Raw genomic sequence first — 21,097 nt, forward strand, 5'->3', positions numbered from 1 at the left:
GCCATGGGGACTATGTTAAGCAGGTAACGAGGAAGGTCCCACTGTCACAAATAAGGAGGATAGCTAAGAAAAACAGAATGAGCAGTACGAAATCAGTGAAAACAAAAATCATAGGCCCTCTAGTCAGGAGAGAAGGAGAAAAAGGAGAAATTAAGAGTTGGTCAAATAAAATTGTACGTATGTGGTATAGAAGGGCATCGAGCCCAGGGAAGTGGTGGAGTCACCATCCCTGGAAGTCTTTAAAAGACGTTTAGATGTAGAGCTTAGGGATATGGTTTAGTGGGGACTGTTAGCGTTAGGTCAGAGGTTGGACTCGATAATCTTGAGGTCTCTTCCAACGTAGAAATTCTGTGATTCTGTGTGTGATTCTGTGATCAAGTAGGTTATGAACCTGTAGTATTCAGCCAATGAGGAAAAGGGAGAAATCAGGTGTCAGTAGTAGGGAATATAAGGTTATGGTCAACTTTTACTGCATGCTCCTACTTGCAGGATGCCCACCATTGCAATAGCAAATAAAACAGCTTCACAGAAGACCCTGTCTGGAAAAAAAAAAAAAAAAAAAAAAAAAAGAGGAGATTCTTCTCACATTATGATAAGCAGATCAGGGGTCAGTGGAAGTTCCCACTGTCCCAAAATAAGGAAGACAGCTAAGAAATAATGGATGAGCAGTGAAAAATCTGTAAGAACAAAAAATCATAGGCCCTCTAGTCCTGAGAGAAGGTAAAAAAAAAAAAAAAAAAAAAAAAGGAAAGTGACCAATTAATGGTTGGTCATATGCAATCGTACAAATATACAATACATATAGCAACAAGTGTCAAGTAGTTTGTGAACCTGAAGTACTCAGCCAATGAGGAAATGGGAGGAATTAAGCATCAGGTAATAGGGAATCTGCACTCCTGCTTGCAGGATGCCTGCCAGTGCAGTTAGTGCAGTTACTAATAAAAATGCTACTTCACTGAGATCCTTGCCTGAGCCTGTGTTGTGTTACTGGCTCTTGTTTCTCACAGATGCAAGGGGTAACATGGAGGACAGAAAGTGCAGATAAGGCTGAGGCACTGCATGCCTTTTTGCTGTAGTCTTTGTCTTGTACAGAATTTATCAGACAATCAAGTGATCAGCTGTGCTTAGAACAAGTTTATCAGAGGTAGGTCCTGCCCAGCTCACTTGTGGACATCATCTACTAGAATCTTAGTAAATCTTTTCGGAGTGTTTCCCACAGTATTCTCCTGCAGAGACTGGCTGATCAGGGCTTGAAGAGGTTTGCTGTGTGAAGAAGTGGCTGCCATGACTGGGCTCAGAGACTTAGTGCACAGAGTTCAATCCTGTTGGTGGCTGGTCACCAGAGAGGTTCCCCAGTGCTCCATACAGTTCAGTATTCTCATCAATGATCTTGAGAAGTGGGTCAAGTCCACCCTCTGTAAGCTTGCAGACAATACTAATTGGGCTCTCCAAAGCCGTCCTATCCTGAAGCAGACCAACTCCCTGACAATTTGCATAGGCTAGGTCAATAGGCCAAGTCTGACTAAGTGACAGTCAAATGTAAATGCTGGGTGCTGCATTTGTACCAGAACCCATAACAGTGGTGTGGCCATAACAGTGGTGTGGGCTGGAAAGTTGCCCAGCGGAAAAGGGCCCAGTCCCAACAGCTGGGCTATGGGTATGAGCTGTGAGACATACAGGAAGATTTCTGCCATCATCTAGGTGAGCACCCTGTCACCTGGTTGCTCCAGTGCAGGAGTAAGAAGGCCAGTAGCCTGGAATTAGAGCACAGGGAAGCCAAGCAGCTGGATCCCTCTGAGGGAAGGTGGTGTTGACAGAGCAATGGGACAAGGGTCACAAATCATCAGCATCCAGAGGCAAGTCCTGTTAGGTGTGGAAGAGAAGTATCCCTTCAGGGAAGATGTCACCCAAGCAAGTGGGCCTCCATGGAGATGGATCCAGTACTAAAGGAAGTTAGCCATGCTGGGGGGTTTATGGTGACCTGCAGTACAACGACCTGTTCTCCAAAGATCCAGTTTAAGTCAAGCACATGTGACCACTGCAGCAGAAGTTTGTATGGAGTGCACCATTGTTCTGTGCCAATTCATTGGCAGTAATGAGCTGGAAAGAAGAGGAACACATGCCAGATTAATTGGCTGGCCAACTTCAGTAGTGCAGAGAAAGCCTCTCCCTCCCAATAGGCTCACATCTCAGCTGTTGAGAAGGTTTCCTCAAAGGCCTACCAATCAAAAATGCTGTGCAGAAACTGCCCTGGAAGTTCCAGCAATTCAACAAGGTTACATCCTACTCCCTACCTGTACAAATCTCAGCTACTAGGAGCAAGCATTCCCCTCTGCTCAGGATATAGTGGGTACACAGCATATGCCACCCTGCAGTTTTACCTGCATGATCATGGAGAGGACATGAGAAAATGGGATGGTAAAATCTGCCTTGATCCTAGAGGTACGTGAATTACAAGGAGAACAACTGCAAAAGCACTGTCTGAGAGAACTGAGAAGTGTCTGAGAGAACTGCTGCTCCGGTTTCCATGGGCAGTCGTCCAGACACAGGAATGACCAGGACTAGATGGGCCATGCCTCCAGCCAAGTGGAGAGAAGGACAACCAGGTTTATCCAACTGTGTGGATTCAGTGGCCTGGAACATCAGCCCCACAAGAGTTTAAGACTCTAGTGGGCACCAGTGTACCCTAATGCCAGCAAGTTAGAAAGCAGCAGACCCCATCTGTACTTGTGGAGTGACAGGGGGATCCCAACAGCTAACCCCTTCAAGGAACTTGAAGAGAGGCTAACTGGGAAGGAGAGGCAAATGCACCCCACCATGACTGACCCCAAGGCTCCACACATGCTTGACATACACTATCAAAAGAGAGGGTACTTCAATAATCCCAAAGTCACCAGTGGGCTTCTGGCATAACTGTCTTGGAAATACAGCAAATGAAGTAGCTGTCTTTCCTTTTGGAGAACCCTTTTGTTGTTGGATTGCTGGAAATCCAATCACCCTCAGCAACGGGAGGCAGATGCATGGTACTTCGCTGTCTGCCGGGTTACACCACACCAAATAGCCCCAAACAGCCTGTTTTAGCCTCAAATTCAAAGCACAGCAGCATGTTCCAGACACAAGGCATAAAGTCAGTTCTTACTCTATGACATTAGTAAAGACTGACTCTTATCCCTGCTACCTGCCCATGGCTCAAAGGATCTACCTTAAAGGCAGGGTAAACAGCTTTCTGGGGAGATGTTAGATACATGCATGACCTACAGGCACTCCTGCCATCAAATACAGATGAGCAGAGTCTTCATTCCAGGTTGTGACAGGCTTCTGCACAGATGGGGAATTGCAATGACTCTAAGGGCCAAGGATAATTATGTGGGATGCTCACACAGGCCTGGATACCCACAGCTGCAGGGAGCCTTTGCCTGTGATGTCAGTGCCTTTCAAGGCAACAAGTGTTCAAGATTTACCTCTGCCATCCCTTGGATGACCCCATGAACAGTAGTGCACTTGCAAGGAGGGGCTGAAGCATCACCACCTCCTGTGTCTAGTCTTCTTTCAAGAAAGACGTGCTGGCAACTCTAGGTTGATCACAAGTGCAATTAACTATTACCCATCTTAGAAGGTAAAACAAGATAGACATCTTTGAAATTACCAGCAGAAGTGTGTATTATAGGTGAACCTATGTTTTACTGTTGGAGCTACAGCATCTGAAAACGTAATTACAGCAGAGAGCTCAAGTGGTTGCATGTCAAGCTGAAACATGCCCGGCTCCTCCTGCTGTCTGCATCCCATTCCAGGGCCATTGCTAATTCACCCCACATGTTCAGTCCTCTCCTGACTATTTCCAGGGACTTAGCGCAATTTTTCTCAGAAATCTCCCAAGTAGAAATACAAAAACATTTAATCAAAAGACATCCTAGAATGGCACCCAGTATCCAAGGAACTGTAAAGTAGTATGTATTATTTACAAGTACAAGGCATATTTCACCAGGTAGCTTACATGGATGGAAGTGACACCTTGACCAACACAAACACTAGAGAAGTAAAAAATTTGAACATCTCAGGAAATGTAACCTTCCTATGTTAAAAGAGCTTAACTAACTCATGGTACTGTACGATGCAGTTTTATCATCTTGTAAACACCCACTAGAACATAGAGATGCACATTGTAGAGTATTTCTCAGAAAATTAGTTACATATTTAGGGTACAAGATTTATGTCAGCATGGATTACTTTACAGATCCTGTTTTTCACTCAAGGCCTTGTGGATTTTCTCCTGTTACACCAGATGCAGTGAAAATGCTAACATTTCTCAGCTCTACACAGAATCTTTCCCTGACTTGTTTTAACTGAAATAATCACATCTAAAGGAAACTATCCCACCTTCCCATTTTTTAAGGTGTCCTTTTTTTGTACAGAACATCTTTCAACCAAAGTACCACTTCTTTCAAGAATGGCCAACTATCTTTGGTCAGTGTGAAAACTGTAGTTTCCAGTATGCCACATATCACAACGATTTTCTATGTTAACATATTCAAGTGTCCATGTTAATTTTTGAGCACACAGTTAAAAAGTTAAATCATCGAAAGAACAAATGATTAATGAGGGCTATCTAAAAACTGAAGCTTAATTCATTAAGTTTAGAGTTAAAGACTGAAGTCCTGTGACATTTTATGTACATTTCCTAATGCTGACCTTACCAACCAGCTGTGGGTACTCATTTTAATTTTTGAACAAGCAATCTCAGAAATAATGGAGCCTATTTCATGTACAAGTGACTCTCAGAAGTGCCTAATTTATTTTGAACATCTTTTGGCTCCTTAAGCCTTAAAATACCCCCTTCACCTTGTAACAAGATTCTACCCTAAGAGAGGAAAATAAGAGAGGAAAAGAATCATAGAATCATAGAATATCCTGAGTTGGAAGGGACCCTTCAGGATCATCAAGTCCAACTCTTGACACCGTACAGGTCTACCCAAAAGTTCAGACCATGTGACTAAGTGCACAGTCCAATCTCTTCTTAAATTCAGACAGGCTCGGTGCAGTGACCACTTCCCTGGGGAAGAAGAGCTGGAAGATGTGCAAACATTTTTAAGTGCAACAGAGACAGTCACAAGAGGAAGAGCAAGGCATTCTGCAGGACTGCTAAAACAGGTCTGTAACCATATTAATGTAACAAAATAAACATGCTTACAGCGATGAGGCTAACAGCAAAGCTCATGTTTTCCTTCTTGATCCACAGTTAATTCATGGTACTTCAGCAGTCATTGACATAACCAGTCAGATGTCACTCAGCTTGCTGAACTGCTGAGTTAAATATAAGAAACAGCTTAGTTTTATGTTGACAGGGAATAGTAGGAGTTTCAAGTACCAACCATTTGGTCTCTCTAAAGTATTAACCTAAGCCCCCTGACACAGTATTGTAATACCATATTCTAGTTTGGAGCAATGCATCCAAAGGTATCAAAATCACTTGGGTTACCTTTTTACTTGCATTCTCTCACCAGAGAAGCAGCAAAGGTGCATCCATCAATATTTCTTTTCATTTGGAAGTTACCATTCTCTCAAAATCCTTGGGCCAAAACCCGAGAACAGAGCAAGTGAAAACAGAATCAATAGCAAGTTGGAGGATAGAGATGAACAGAAGTATACTGCATCACAGGGAATATGGAGGTCAGAAAGTTGAAGAAACCAAGATGGATAGTTGCTCACAAAAGGAAAGAAGGGCACAGGAAAAGAGATCAGACATCCTGAAAGATAGCCAGTTATAACCTAAGAGCTACTCAGGAAAGCAAGAAAAACACAGAAAAATCCAGGCAGTGTAGGAGGTGAAACTTCTATCACTGCAGTTAGTTTACTTGAGCTCTTTGTGGAGTGAATGCTGTTAAATATTTTCTTCCTGAAGACATCAGAACAGCAGCTAAATTAGATAAATGTTATTAGATTGAAAATGCAATTGTATTACTGTTTTATCAGTTTGAACACTGACGATATGACAGGTATGAGTTGTCAGAAATGGAATTCCAATGTGTATGAAGTCTTCCCACACCATGCAGAGTGGAAAGCGAGCCAGTTGTTTGTGTTTGAGACTCATACCACAAAAACTAGGCAGTCATGCATCTGGGATCTCTCACTTCTAAAATGAATGAGTTCCTAAAACAGGTCAGGGTCATTTCATCTTTTTTCCAGACTAGCATGCAGTTTGTTCCCCCCCTCCCCCCCCTCCCGAAAAAGAAGGCATAGTGACTTCACTCCCTAGAAGCCCATAGTCATTCTCGTTTTTAGAGGAGAACTGAGGAACAGAGAACAGATGCATTCTAAAAATGCCAAGTCACGACTTCACCTTTGCCTTCCCCCCAAACTTATTTCTCCCTTTCAAAGGTCTAGAGGAGTTCTGAGATTCTTAATGCATTTAGGGAAGCCAGAGAAGCCTTGAAGGACAGTTTGAAAGGTGTTGTTAACTCAGTTCTTGAAATACGCAGTTCAAGAGTTGAAAGGAAGGTGCTTCCTTTAGAAAAGGCAAATAATCATAACCACAACATTACACAAACATCCCCTCAGAATTTCTAAGAACAACCTCCTAATAGAGTTGAGATACTGAGAAATGCTATGTTACCAGGTTACCTCTTTGCCTTCAGGAAAAAATAGTTGATTCAATCTGCTCTGTAACTCCCTGTAGACTTCAAGTTATTTTTAAAGCATTCTCCAAGCACCTTCAGGGGACACCAAAGAAAAAAGTATTTTTGGCATGTTTGGAGAGACACCTTTACTAATAAGTTGTCCTATCTTCTAAGGCAAAAGGAGCCAAGCAGCTGCAAGAGGTAGTGCAGCATAGCAACAGTATTGGGTAGATCCACCCTCAGTCTTGGGGAAGAGCACATGCATGTATTCCAGTAGTTTATAGGCAAAAAGTTTGGGAGATTAAAATACATTTAAGTTCCTACAAACTAAACCAAAAACACATGAATATTAATAACAGAATAGAAAATAATTATAAAAGGAGCTACTGGCTGGTATCCAGCTAGTTCAGAAAAAAATATGTTACTACTTCATAAAAAAATGTACAAGGGCACACTAAGTGTCTCAAAAGAAACATGTCAGAAGTATGTACAGGCACTACTGGAAAAGTATAGAGTATCTTAATGAGCAATTACAGAATTGGGTGTTAATGTAAAAAACATTTGACCTTTGAGTTGCAAGTAACTTCTCATGAGCACCTTAGAAGTAGGCAAGTAGCAAGCAAAAACCATTGTTTTAGTTAGTCCTGCCAATTTAATTTGGATGCACATTTTCCACTTAAGGCAGATGGACATGTATAGAGGACTTCCAAGCTTCACCATCAGGCCAAACTATCAGAACACCAAATAGAAGTCCTGTAGATCCCATTCCTTTGGGAGATGGGAGCTATGCTGTCTGCACAGCATAACACAACCCACAAACACTGCCTGTGACCCTGCTTAGGCTGATGCCCTTGTAGCTAGCTGTAGAGCTCTAGTTGAAGCTCTGCGTAAGCCTCCCACCTTGATGTTGTGGTCTGTGTTTCAGGATTGCCTGAGTACAGAACATTTAAGATATGCTGTTCAAACTCCAAGGCTGAAATTCCTGAAAAAGCCTTTAGAGGACAGTGAAGAATTGCAAATGACGCATTTTCAGCTCTGGCCTCATAGTGATCCTTAAGGATTTTTAATACACATTTTGAATTCTGACTTAAAATGCAGACTAGTTCTGACTTCTGTGTTCATGTGTGCTTTTTATGTGTTATGGCTTCTTAAGGTTGTATTTTTGATTTTATTGTGTGCTTCCCTGCTAAAAAGTAGTCCATGCTGTTATATCCATTTCTGTTGTCTTTAGCCTTGCTAAGACAAATCAATGCTGAGCCAACTGCTCTATTGTCAAAAGGAGTTCAGTGTCTCATGCCCAGATCTAACAAACAGTCATGCTATCCTGACAACAGGACACTGGTGCCAATGCTGGAAGCCACAGTGATCCTAGGTTTTGACTAGGAGACTTCAAATCAGTGACAAGTTTTCCTTCTGGGTCCAAATATTGTAATTCTCTGTGGGAAAAGTTGGGCTACATTTTCAAGAGCTGTAAACCACTACTACATTATCTTTAGTTTTACACTGAATTAGGTGGCTAGGTTTTCAACACTTACCAGATGTTTTCTGCGCTTTGCTTTGCTGCTACCAGTATAATCACTGCAGTGCTTACACTAAGCCCAAGGCTTTTCAACTTCTCATACTACTCTGCCAGTGAGCAGGTTGTGTGTGTGTGTGGGGGGAAAGGAGACAACCAGGACAGCTGATCCAAACTGGCCAAAATGGTGAGGCTTCATGCTGAACACACCACTGCTCAGGGATGGGGGTGGGTGTTTTTCAGTGGGTGGTGAGCAGTTGCAGCATGCATCACCTGTTTTGCACCATGACTACTGTTACCATTTTTTGTTTTCCTGGCCTATTAAACTGTCTTAATCTCAACCCACAAACTTTTACATTTTCCCCCCATTTCCCTCCCGAATCCCACTCACATGGCAAAGTTAAGGAAAAAACTGTATGTTGCTGAGCTGCAGGCTGAGTAAAACCACTACAAACACATCCCTCAAGTACACCATGCTCACAAGACACCCGAGAATCCCCACCAAACTCCTGGCCTAGGTCCTGGCCTAGACCTAAGGACCCTGCTGTTCACCACGTGGTCCAACTTCAGAGCTCACAGGTAAATACACATGCACATCCCACATACCTCAGCCCAGGAAAAGAAAAACAGCCCTCACCAGCAGCAGGCACACATGTGACCTGCAGCTTCCCTCCAGCCACCAGTGCAGCACTTGCTGCACAATTTATAAGCCAGTCCCCCAAGTCTCCACCTCCAGCCCTCACCCCATATGCTTATTACCCCCACATGAGCAGCCCATGTTCCAGAAACTTCTGGAAAGGGCTAGAAAGGAGGAGGTGGTCAGCAGGGGGTGCTGCTGCTAAGGTCTTCCTTTCCCCCCTGCTGTCAGAACCACAGCTGCAAAGACAGCACAGGTGGTTACTACATGGTGCCCAGAGAAGCCAGGAGATGAAATGACCCTGTTTTCAGAGTAGCATGCAGTGTGTTCCCCCAACACCCAAAAAAAGTAAACAAGGTGTAGTGACTTCACTACCTACACCTATCATAATTCTTCTTTTTAAAAGAGGACTGAGAAACAGAGGACACAGGCACATTCTGGAAGTGCTATGTCACCTTTGTTTGCCTCCCCACCAGACTCATTTTTCTGTTTAAAAGGCCTAAAGGAGTCCTGAGATTCTGGAGGCATTTTAGGGAAGATAGAGAAGCCTTGAAGGACTGTTTCAAACATGCTGATAACTCAGTTCTTCAACTATGAAGTTGGTCAAGAGCTACCAGAAAGGTGCTTGGTTTAGTAAGCACAAATGACAACCATAACCCCATTACCCAGCAACGCCTCACCATTTCACCAAACACCCTAAAAATAAAATACTGAAAAGCCCTGTCATTTGAATTGCCCTTGTACTTGACTGTGACAGAATACGGGCTTCACAAGCAATCTACTTCAAGTCCTTCCCATTTCCTTAAACCACATTACTTCTTTGCCCTCAGGAATAAATAGTTGATTGTATCTACTCTGTAACTCCCTAGGGACTTAAGAAATAGATCTGTATTTTCAAACCATCTTTAGAGGACACCAAACAAGGAAATTCTGGCACAAAGAGACACCTTTACTAGTCCATTATCCTATTTTCTCTATCTGAAACAACTACAAGAGGTAGCACAGCATAGGAACTGTATCTCTCAGATCAACCCTTCATCTTGGTGTTGGAGCACATGCAAGTACTCCAGACATTTACAGGCAAAACAGTTTCCCAAGTTTGAATGCTAACATGAGCTGAGCACAGTTACAAGGGACAAACAGGAAACAAAAGGTGTATCACCCAAGCTGCCTGAGCCAAAGGCTATCTTTGACACAACTCACGGAGACCTAAGACTCGGTCAAGTCCCCTTCTTCCTCTCCAACTAGGGAGGATACAAGTCCACTACTGCAGGCACGCACGCAGCACTCTCCATTTTCACAGGAACACACACAGCTGCAGATCCTTGAACACCAAAAAAGGCCCCTCTGGCTGTCCAGAACCCTTGCCCACATCCTAGACCCCTTGCCTACTTCCCAGCTCTCCTCCTCACCAGTAGTTCCAGCTTCAACTCTCAGACAACACTCCATCCTGGTTTGGGCTGGAATTATTTTCCTCCCAGTACCTGCTATGGTGCTGTGTTTTGGATTTAAAATGACTCATGTTAGTAATGCACTGGTGTTTTAATTGTTACAGAGCAGTGCTTTCAGAAAGCCAAAGACTTCTCAGCTTCTCACACCACCCTGCCTGCATGCAGGCTGGGGGCACAGAAGGAGGGGACAGAACCAGGACAGCTGACCCCTGGCTGGCTTCAGGAATATTCCAGATGTGGCTTCCTGATGAGTGGTTTCAAGGGGTGACTAGCCAGAGGGCTTGAAGACCTCTGTGTGGGGACAGCCTAGGAATCAGCCAGGGAGTGATGAGCAATTGCCTTATGCATAGGTTGGTTTGTACAGATTTTATTATCTTTCTTACTCTTTCATGCTGTTGAACTGCCTTTATATCAACACACAAGCTTTTAGTTGCCCCCTCCCCTCAGAAATTCCACCAAGGGAGGAAGGGTGACCCAACAGCTGCATGGTGCTGAGCTGCCAGCTGGGTTAAACCACCGCGCACACACTGGTCCCTCATGTACACTGTACTCAGAAGACCCTCCTCCCCCCCCAAGAATCCTCACCCAACACCTGGCCCAGACCTGAGGCCCCTGCTATTCACCCCCAGCCCCACTGAAGAGCCCACAAGTGAATACACAGCCACACCCCAGCCTGGGGAAGATGCACACAGCCCTCACCAGGGTGAGAAAACACAGAAAACATTTAATTTTACAGAAAAATTAAAAGCACAATTATCTTTCAAACACTTGCTTTGCTTTCTGCAATTGAAAGATACTAATTTTTGAGTGGGTTACGCACAGAGAAGATTGCATTTAGGAGTGCAGTGAATTTACACATCGCCAGCAGACAAATCCATTACAAGGTTTTGGTAGTATTATCTGTACTTAAAAGTTGTGTGCAATTCATTAGCAATTGCCCTCAAATAAACCAGGCCTGTGGCCATTTTTACCCCTTGCCCTTACTTCACTTGTACCCTTGGGAAGTAGAGGTCCTTGCCAGGCCTTTCAGGTGAGGCTGCTGTGAATAATAAAGGAGCTGAACTCTCCTAGGGATGTGTGGCAGGGTACTCCTCCCATCCCCAAACTGACCTTTTTCACCCATTACCTTACTGAAGCAGTAACAACCAGAGGTGGTTATGATGGCTGCATCTGGCTCATGTTAGACTGGGGAGACAGATAACACAATAGCCAAGGGCTAACTGAGCATGCACCAAACAAATACATTTGGTATGCAAATATGACTGAGTCAATCATCTTACCCTACAAACAGGGAATGGCTTGGAGCCCATTGAGCTCTCTGAAATGGCAGCGGGCTGCACACTAGTTTCTTTCCTTGAGTGAGGATACTTCTCAGGGTTATTCAGTGAGGTTGACAGATTACTTATCCACAACAGATTCTTGGTAAGTGACTAATAGCTGGCATGCTGAAGTTTTCTTAAGTTGTATTTTGGATTGATTGCATGTATAATCCATTTTAGACAAAAACTCTTGAGCAAGTCTGGGACTAGGATTGGGTTTAGCCACACCTAGACTCCTCTGAGAAGGAGTTTAGAAAGCAAGGGGGTACATTCAGAACCTTGTGACTCAACAGGAGGATCTCTTGGTTGAATGAGTGTGTTTGATCCAGTCCTCTATACAGTAAATAGCCAAGTGTCCTGGTTTCAGTTTGGACAGAGTTAATTTTCTTCCTAGTAGCTGGTAGAATGCTATATTTTGGTTTAGGATGAGAAGAGTGCTGGTAACACCCCGATGTTTTAATTGTTGCAGAGCAGTGCTTACACCAAGCCAAGGATGTCTCAGCTTCTTGCTCTGTCCTGCCAACGGACAGGCTGGGGGTGCAGCAGGAGCTGGGAGGGGACAGACCCAGGACAGGTGACCCAAACTAGCCAAAGGGGTATTCCATACCATCTGACATCATGCTAAATATATTCCACCTGAAAGGGTGGGATTTCAACTTTAATATTTCCTTTCTGGACAATTAGATTTATCATTTCAAGAGGAAGCCCTTTAAATCAAATCCAAAGGAACAGATTTACTTCCTAGCCAGCTGCCAATCCCTTGAAAAAAAAAAAAATCTGCTGAGCAATAAAGACTTTCCACACTTGGTAGTTGAGCAAAGGCACTATTTTGCCTCCTGCAAGTTCCAATGTAATATGTCCTGTACTTTTCACCAGAATAACCTGTGTTATATGACCTGCAATTTACGCTGCCAGTCTGTTTTATTTGTCTGTCATTTTGCTGTCTCAAATATGAGGATAATCTCTCCTCACTGATTTAGGCAGGGGGAACATCTGCCTGATGATACAAAGTTCTGGTGCAGTGTAAAATTAAGATAAATTGGTGTTAGTCTTCTGAAGCAGTCAAAATTCAACCTCTAAGATTAGTAAGCAGTTTTACTAACAAGATAGGAACCTGCCCTACATCTGCTGCTCATTCTGTCCAGATGGATAGCTTCTTCCTCACCTTTGTTACAGGATTACTGTGCTCTGTCTCACCTGGCCTACGTAAACTCTGGTGTGATTCTGATCTTTTTTTTTTTTTTTTTTTTTTTTAGCATAAATACTCGTTATATGAATGTATTTCATAAAAACTGACCTATGTAAAGGATGAAATAGGGATAGGAGACCTGTAATACCAAGCTCTTATGTCTTAGGCCTTCTGTGTGTTTACTGAAAAGTGTGTCTTGTCTTTACCTTCCTTTCCCTTTCTTCTGTTTTTCACTTTCTTTAGTTGACTAAACAAGCTTTAACTGAATTCTTGCCATGTCTTGCCTGGTAGCAGTATAGCCCTCTGCTCTTCCCTGGCTCCTTGGAGCCCTCCTACAGCAAGTTCCTGGGACTTGCTTGGTGCTTCCCTAAGCCTTAGACAATCTTAGGTGAGAATTGTGGATGACTTCAAAAAGCTTTATTTCCTTTTCTCTTCTGGGGTTTCTTCTTGTGTCTCTTAGCTGTAGGTAAAGCTCTGTTTCTCCTATAAGACTGAAGTCAAGTTTTTGCTTCCTTCTCTCAAAACTGACTAAAAGCTTGCATCTTTATTAAGCCATTTCAGCAACTCTCTGGCTTTACCAATTAAAGTTATAAGATCAGATCTGCTGTAAGGAATCAATTCTCCACTCCTGAGAAATAAAATATACCATTTTTTTGTTTGGTTGGTTGTTTGTTTTTCCACTTACGGGACCTACCAGTGCAGCTTCATGGGAGCACTTGCGGGCAGCATTTCAGCCAGGAGAAAATTTGGTCAATGAAGTAAGTGATTCAGAAAGTGTGGAAAGCTGAAGGATTCAGAAAATTCCTAGTTTAGAGAATCATTGATTTAAGTCACCTCTGGAAATCGAAGTGCTGCTACAGATGTCTGACATATGTCCTGAAGAGCTGATAACTGGCTCACAGTTTGGTATATGTCGTCACAGTTCCGTGTATTGTTGTCATTGCCACATCAGCTTTGGCTATTTGTAAAAACTGTGTTCAATAATAGGCATGCGTAAGTAATTTTATGGTTTCTTTATGTGTTCCTGTAACTGTTGCACAAGTCTCAGGAGGTAGAATGAACACCCGAGTATTCTCTGCCAGCTGATCTCATATCCAGTGCTTGCAACAAGCTCTGTGTTAGCAGATCTAGATACTCAGAAATCAGTGTGATCACCAAGGACTTGCTCCGTTTTAGCCATACTTGTTTATTTTGGAGAAAGTGGTGATTTTCTTAGCTCATTTCTCACTGCTACTTAAATGCTCTTAATATGCAGTTATTAATATGCAGTCCAAATATCAGCAAATACCAAGCCTAACAGAAAAACTTTTAAAATTATTACTTTTGTTAGCATAAATACAAAACAGAACCTGGCTTCCAGTGCTTGTAGAACCAAGCCACAGTCACACAAGGTAAAACGACAAATGTTAAGCTCTTGTGGTACAAAATGACTAGTGCTAAAATGACGCAGTAAGATTGCAGCCTTTACTTCCTTGCAAAACAAATGTGAGGCAAGTACTGTAGTTCTTGCAAGTTTTTGTTTCTGAGCAGCAGCAGTGGATAACAGGTAGTTGTGAAAGTTGCTCATGGTTTTAGGATTTGATAGAATTTAAGAAGTTCTGGTGGTCTTATCATTCTTTTTTTGATGTGGAGTTAGTATAGAATATCTTATGAGCAGTGTCAGTTAATGTTTGTTCTCTTCAATAATGTTTCGGAAAATGACAATGATATATTGGCTTCTTAATTGAAGCCAATTAAAAAAGTCCTGGAATGATAGAATTATAGCAACATTTAGGCTGGAAAAGACGCTTAAGATCAAGTCCAGCCATCAACCTAACAGTACAAAGTCCACCACTAAACCATGTCCCTAAAGAGCACATCCACATTTCTCTTAAAGAGCTCCAGTGATAGGGACTCCACCACTTCCCTGGGCAGCCTGTTCCATTGCTTGACCACCTTCTCTGTGAAGAAATTCTTCATAGTATCCAATCTCAGTCTCCCCTCGTTGTTCTTTATGATCTCCAGCCTTTGTGTTTCTCTTGCACTCCCCTCTTGGAGGGAATCATGTAATTCCATATATCGGATGGGGTGCATTGTGTATTGCTGAAAATATTCGACATCCTTGTGTAATCTCTCAAACTGATATGACATTTCATTTTTCACTTTGTTAGTGTCTCTGAATGAGTGAAAGTCCTTGAACTCCACATTTTGTTGATTTCTGAAGCAATGAAAGTAACTTCCAAGTTACCACATATGAATGCACTGTGGAGCCTCTCTTTAGATTGTCTCTAGAACTGCTTTTAGGGCTATAGCAATCATGACTCTTAATGAGCTGATTCGGTGAGATGCAGCCAAATTCTCTCTTACCCTTAAAGCCTATCCAAGTAGTAACAGAAGGGCAAACAGAAGGAAGGTCACTGCTGTCTTCATAAATGCCTTGTTCCTGTGTCAGGTGCTAAAAGCTTTCTTATTAAACAGTCAGGAACAGGGCCTTTAATAAGCACTGATTTGGAGTGCTGCAATTTCAATATTCAAGGGAGACTTGCCAAACTTTGCTAATGATTTAAATTTGTTGTTGTATTTCAAATTTTTATCTCTGCATGAGCAGTCTGGGCTTTGGAGAGCAGGCCTGGGCTCAAAGCCACTTCCCCAAAGGGGACCTTATCATCTAGATTGGGAGCCTGTAGGAACAAAGATCTTGGAAGAGCTTACTGATGCATTCAGGTTATTGCTATTGCCATGTTAAAGGAATTTCTTCTACCAGTGTCCTGAGCTTGACCCTTAAAGCAATGCAAGCCATTTCTTCCCACTGTTCCCATTGTGGAAGGCTTGTCTGCCACAAAGTTACTCTAATGGCTATTTACACCACAACTATTAAAAGAAGTGGTTCTATAATCAGCCTACATGTATATGTTCCTATGCCAGCACTAACCTAAATTACATTTCTCCTCTTTCATCCTTGTGTTCACATAGGACCACATGAAGCCACACAGTATTGGTGTTGCATTCCAGCTAAGCACTGCTTCATTCCTACAACAAATGCTGTGCCAAGAGAGCACACAAAGCTCACCCTTCTCTGCAGGTCCTTCCCTTGGGCTCCCACCACTCCCTCAGACACTGTGCTTGGGTGACAGAGGTGACAGCCCTGCTTAGTCCTTTACTATAATCTCTGATGTATTTGCTTTCCATTAATTCTTCAAAGTGCTCTTTCAACCTGAGAGAACTACCTGCCACCTGCTGTGGAAAGAAGCACCCTTCCCTCTCTGGTTTAAGTCTGTCTTGTACTCCTTTCCCTGAACACCTTCTTTCTGTACCATGGGGCTTGGGGAGTGACAGCTCAACCATTACTCCCACAATTTTAGAAAGATCAGCCACTGCCCTGAGCTTCCTTAGTCTCAAGAGACTCAACCTGTCTCTTTAAGCCTTTATTTCTGATTACTCTTGGACTGCATTTGGCCCCTGAAGGAAGATTTTGGACATAATTTTATATAAGGAGGAAACTTTCTTTTCCTGCCTGATTTGGTAGGAAACTAAACTTCCATCCCTTCCAACCAGCCACACCCTTGTTTTGCAACTCCAGAGACTACAGTAAGAACTTCCCTCCTTACCACTCTCATTTCTTCTTTTCATCTCTCTTCTTTCCTGCTTTCTTGTTCCTTTCCATGTCAACTCCTATTTTTAGTATTGTCCTCTTTCCTGTTTTCAACTCTTCTTAACAGGAAAAGAAGTAAGACTTTATAGTGCTCCATTTCCTGGCTTGACTTCTTTCTTAAGTAATAATTACCAGCCTTAAGAGCTTGCTACAGTGTAAGACCTAGGCATTCTGTTTGCTGCAGAATATTTCCCAAATAGCCCAGAATAATCCCCATGTATGGAAGATGAGATGCTAACTCCACCTCACTGAAAAATTCTTTGTGGTCTGTTTGGCTAATTCCAGTGCAGTAGGCATAGGTGGTGGGTTAGCTCTGGGTAACAGCCAAACTCCCACTGAGCTGCTCATTCATTTCAGCTTTTAGGAATCAGAAAAGCTTGACCAAGCTGGTATAGATAAGGCTTTATCTGGTCACAATAAAGATAAAGATGGGGAGATCACTTGCCAATTACCATTATAGGAAAAGCAGACTTGTGTTGGGGAAAACTAATTTATTGACAATTAAAATAAATATTTACTGATTTGGGTATTGGGGAACAAAAAGACAAACATTATTTTAATGTATTTCCTTTCCCCTCTCCAATGTTCAAGTTCATTCCTTCCCTTCAGACTCCTATCCTTTATTCCTTATCACTGTGGATGCACTCAGTCCTTCCAGCAAGGCAATGAGCTGTGCAAGGAGGAGGGGAGGGCAGGCTGTTGATCAGTGCATAGCAGTTTATCTGTGCCACTCTTTCCCTCTCACATCTTTTCTCTGCTCTGGTGTGGACTGTCAATGGGCAATAGTTTCTTCAAGAATACCTAACTGCTCAGGTGTGGGGTCCTACATGGGCTGCTCCTGTGCCTGGAGCATCGCTTCCCTGTCTTTCTCTGACCTTGTTGTTTGCACTCCTGCTTATTGCTCTTTTTTCCCCTCCTCTTCTGCCAGTTCTATAGTTTTTGCCCTTTCTTACATATGGTATCACAAGATGCCAACAGGGTTGCTGATGGACTCAGCTATGTCCAGCAGTAGGTCCACTGAAACTGTCTGGAAATGTCCGTGTACAGCAGAGGACAACCCCTGGTCTCTTCTCACAGAGGCCACCTCTGCAGCCCTCTTGTGGCTGACAGCATGTTATTTATTCCCAATACACCATGTTCCTTTGGCATCTAAAAATCTTCTTCAGAACTGATCTCTAGAAAAAAAAGAGTATAAACAAAGGTATCTCAGTGTAGTAGAGAGAGATTTCCAAGACAAGCGACATTTCCACTGTGCTCCTCTTCTCTCTATCCAATAAATACCATTCCTATCCATAGTCTACTACCTGCAGACTGAAAATTTTCAGTTTCCCACTGAAGATGTGCTGCAGAAGGGAATCATAGATCACATGGCTTTACTGCATTATGATTATTATTATAAGGAGCATTACTACACTTAACTTTCTTTGTTCTATAAAATACATTTCAGCTGAAAAATGCTGCTTCGCTAGAACCATTTTTGTGAGCTTTAATTTGTAAAATGTTCTCTTAGGATCTGTTTGAGGAACTATGAAACTAAATTTGCACTGTTGGATTTGAAAATTGCTTCAGCAAATAGACCATTAATTTTGTACAGAATCTCATTCTGAATGCTCAAGTCTTGCCTTACCAGAGTTTTCCCTTGTATTCAAAATAACTCAATAGCAACAACAAAATCTGCCCTGTTATTTCTCTAGCTGAGGTCATATAGCGATGGAAAAATGTTTTCTGACTTTCAGCTAAACAAAACCCATCTATAAGGACTAAAGTAAGCATTCAAAAACAGCATGAGGCGAGATGTAGTTTACGAAATTAAGAAATACTGGATCAAGAAGCCCAAATGATACCAGTCATGTGTTAGGTAAGACTCAGTTTAACTTCACAACAGTACATTGCATAGATATGGGCAAGAAGACAAAGTGAATTTTATTGACTCAGTTCATTCATTAGTCTAAATGCTGGTATGCAAGCAGACTTGACTGGATGACCTTGGGAAATACTTCACAGAATGACTTGGGTTGGAAGAGACCTCAAAGACCACCCAGTTCCAAGCCCCTTCTGTAAGCAAGGACGCCACCCACTAGATCAGGTTGCTCAGGGCCTCATCTAACACCTCCAGGGATGGGGCATCCACAACCTCTCTGGGCAACCTGTTCCAGTGCCTCACCACCCTCTGAGTGAGGAATTTCCTCCTAACATCTAATCTAATTATCCCTTCTTCTAGTTTAAAACCATTCCCCCTCATCCTGTCATTATCTGATTCAGCAAAGAGTTGTTCTCCATCTTTTTTATAAGTCCCCTTCAAGTACTGAAAGGTTGCAGTGAGGTCACCCCAGAGCCTTCTCTTCTGTAGGCTGAACATCCCCATCTCTCTCAGCCTTCTTTGTTAGGAGAGGTGCTCCAGCCCTCTGATAATCCTTGTGGCCCTCCTCTGGACGCACACTAACAGATCAACATCCTTCTTGTGCTGGGGGCTCCAGACCTGTATGCAGTGTTTCAGGTACTCCAAATACTTATCCTGTCCAGTGAAATGTGAGGAATATTTCAAGCAGAATGTCCTTAGAAGGATAATGAAAATGAGTATGTTCAATATATTAGCTGGGGGGATTATGCTTGGAGTTGACCATCTTCTACATAGTGGAAGTGGTCTGTTGACCACTTAGCTTGGATATCACAGCAGAAAACCTGAAATTAGGTAGGACACTGTATTGGGTAAAAGATGAGGAGGAGCAGAAGGTGCCTAGCATTGCGTTAGGGCTCCATACTCTTTCTTACAGGTATTTCACCTGGGTTACCATATTGGAGCTAAAAATTATAAATGGACATTTTTTTATGCTATTTACATGTAGGTGCTGCTGCTCCTTACATTGAAGTGATCTATTTGCTTTTATTTAGGACTAGACAGATACAAGAGAAGCTTCTGACAGCGCCTTGTTCCTCCTGCTGTGGGGAGGTAGGGGCTGCTGCCAGGCAATGGAGAAAGAGCAATCTTCATTCTTCAAAATGCCAAGAGGACCAGAGGGTATAATCATTCTTCTCAGGCCCATCAGGGGAAAACTGAGCAGAAGGGGTAGTTTACCGTGTTTCTTTCTCCTCCTTTTGCAAACAGATGGTTTGGATGTAGCTATTTTTCTAACATTCAGCATTCACTGCTGGAGTTTACATTGGGGAAGAGCACAGTAGGCATCACACACCCATGTACAACTTAACTTACTCCCATTTCCCCTACAGTTAAGAGTCATTGAGGAAGATCTGAAGTGGAAAGAATTTAAATGAAACCAGGGCAGAGAGTGCTCTCAGAACATGAACCATCACTTCCCTCTGTGCAATGATACTTTAAAATACAGCTTTATATATATATATTACTTATGCAAAAGACACTGCTTTACCAGTGTATAGTACCCAGTCTGCTAGGAAAGCACAGATTGGTCTCAAATCCAAAGGGGGATAAATAACCACTAGTCCATGTAACTGCAGTAGGCCACTAGTAATAAATTATTCTCCAAGGATGGGCTGAACCGTGCCTTCTGGTGACATTTTCAAACTGTCCCGAAGGACATTCTAACCACACCACCTGCATTACAAGGCTACATGTTAGAGTGACATCTCTCACCAGACACTGGTGAGTGAACAGAGGCTGTGTCTGCAGCTAAAAAACACTGATTTTGTATCATCTGGATTTGGGATCTGTTTAAACAGATTTCTTCAGATCATAGAATCACAGAATCATTAAGGTTGGAAAAGCCCTCCAAGATCATCTGGTCCAACCATCCCCCTACCACCAATGTCACCCACTGAACCATGTCCCTAAGCACCACATCCAACCTTTCCTTAAACACCCCCAGGAACCATGATGCCACCACCTCCGTGGGTAACCCGTCCCAATGCCTGACTGCTCTTTCTGAGAAGAAATGTCTCCATTTCCAACCTAAACCTCCCCTGGCACAACTTGAGGCCCTTCCATCTAGTCCTATTGCTTATTATTTGCCTATTATTTGTGAGAAGAGGCCAACCCCCAGCTCCCCACAGCTTCCTTTCAGGTAGTTGTAGAGAGCAGTGAGGTCTTCCCTGAGCATCCTCTTCTCCAGACTAAACCACCCCAGTTCCTTCAGCTGCTCCTTGTAAGACTTGTGTTCCAGACCCTTCACCAGTTTCATAGCCCTTCTCTGGACATGCTCCAGGGCCTCTATGTTCTTCTTGTAGTGAGGAGGCCAAATTTGAACACTACTCGAGGTGCAGCCTCAACAAAGCAGAGTACAGGGTGATGATCAGCTCTCTGGCCCTGCTGGGTACACAATTCCTGATACAAGCCAGGATGCCGTTGGCCTTCTTGGCCACCTGGGCACACTGCCGGCTCATGTTCAGGTGAGAATCAACCAGCACCCCCAGATCCTTTTCCTCTGCACAGATTTCCAGCCACTCTGCCCCAAGCCTGCAGCGCTGCATGGGGTTGCTGTGGCCAAAGTGCAGGACCTGGCACTTAGTCATGTTGAACCTCATCCCATTGGCCTCTGCCCATTGACCCATCCTGTCCAGGTCCCTCTGCAGAACCTTCCTACCCTCTGGCAGGTTGACATTTCCCCCAGCTTGGTGTCATCTGCAAAGTTCCTGAGGGTGCACTCAATTCCCTCATCCAAATCATCAACAAAGATGTGACAAAAAGACGAATGATAAATCATGATGTGAGTGGATGACTTGTATTAGCAAATCTTGAAAAAAAAAATAGTTGAAAGTAGTGGTAAG

General features: G+C 43.0%; 1 long non-coding RNA gene across 1 annotated transcript; it reads right to left on the minus strand.

Annotated features, from left to right (window-relative positions):
- Positions 1-392: 392 nt before the first annotated feature.
- LOC137854637 (uncharacterized) lies at positions 393-8,717 on the minus strand. Its single transcript, XR_011095310.1, has 3 exons — positions 6,619-8,717; positions 5,189-5,301; positions 393-2,100 (listed from the first exon to the last, which is right to left on the minus strand). It is a non-coding gene; the product is annotated as an uncharacterized lncRNA (long non-coding RNA).
- Positions 8,718-21,097: the final 12,380 nt, after the last annotated feature.

The sequence above is a fragment of the Anas acuta genome, chromosome 1 (assembly GCF_963932015.1).
Source record: "Anas acuta chromosome 1, bAnaAcu1.1, whole genome shotgun sequence".
In the NCBI taxonomy this organism is placed as follows: Eukaryota; Metazoa; Chordata; class Aves; order Anseriformes; family Anatidae; genus Anas; species Anas acuta.